Here is a 1,310-nt window from a genome sequence, read left to right as displayed (position 1 = left end):
ATATACAAGGCTAAGCATGTATGGGCATATATCAACATCATTTTTATGTCCACTGAAAAAAAAAAGTTGCTGTTAGCCTCTCATACATAGAAAATTTACCATCAAGATGTAGGACAAGATACTGTGATAGCCTGGGCTTCAGAGGCCCACAGCTCTTCAATATCCTCCCAAAGAACCTGAGAGACCTGCATGGGGTGGATGCAGATATCTTTAAAATAAAACTGGATCTCTTCCTGTCAGGTGTCCCAGATGAACCAACTTCACGGCAGGAGGTGCAGATGAGGGCAGCTGCATCAAACTCTCATGCACCAAATAGCAATTGCTAAAAAGCATTTGTGAAGTAAAATCATGTAGCAACACCAAATGGCGGTGCCCCAGCATGGCCACAGCTCTTGAGCTGAAACTAGATAAAATAAATAAAATATCATCATCAACAACAAAGTTTGTTTTCCATGTTGGCAGTATTGGACAGCTTGACAGGAATTGGTAAGGCTAGGGGGCCACACGAGGTTCCATAGTCAGTTCTGGCTTGGTTACTACAGCTGGATGCCCTTCCTAATGCCAACCACTTTACAAAAGTAGACTGGGTGTTTTTTCACATGGTACCATGACCAGTGATTTTTATGTTGTACCGGCAGCCACGCCAATGCTTTTTAGGTAGCATCATGGTTTTAGGATATCAATTTCTGCTTGAAAATTTTTTTGGCCCGTGACACTGCATGGACTCTAAGTAAGGCATGTACAAAATTTGAATGAAATCAGTTGGGTAGTTCTCGAGTTTTAGTGATGCACACATAGATACACACACATTCTCAGTTTTTAGTGATGCACACATACAGGTACACACACATTCTCAGTGATGTGTGTAGAGCAAGTCAACCTTGTATACTGACCTCACAGCTGGAGAAGCTGTGTGTGTGTATATATATATATTTTCTTATTTGTATTATAAATTTACAGTAAAAATATTTCTTTACCTTCACCCGTTTAATACAATAAATGAATTGCATTGCAATTAAAAACATTTATGTATTAAGAATTTGGGTACTTTACCAACAGTATATTGGATAAATATCCCATAGTGGGTTACATTCATAACCCCTATCTTTGTACTATATATATATATATACATACATACACACACACACACATGTTTCTGTCTTCTAAATCCATTCAAAAGGTTGGTCTGAAGCTATAGAAGACGGCACTTGCCCAAAGTGTCACACAGTGGGACTGAACTGGAAACCACATACTTGGAAAGTAAATATCTTAATCACAACATACAACCCTGCTGTTGTGTGTATGTATAT

This window comes from Octopus sinensis, linkage group LG22 (genome assembly GCF_006345805.1).
Source record: "Octopus sinensis linkage group LG22, ASM634580v1, whole genome shotgun sequence".
NCBI classification, from domain to species: Eukaryota; Metazoa; Mollusca; class Cephalopoda; order Octopoda; family Octopodidae; genus Octopus; species Octopus sinensis.
The sequence above is the reverse complement of the archived record's forward strand: the minus strand, read 5'-3'. Positions refer to the sequence as shown.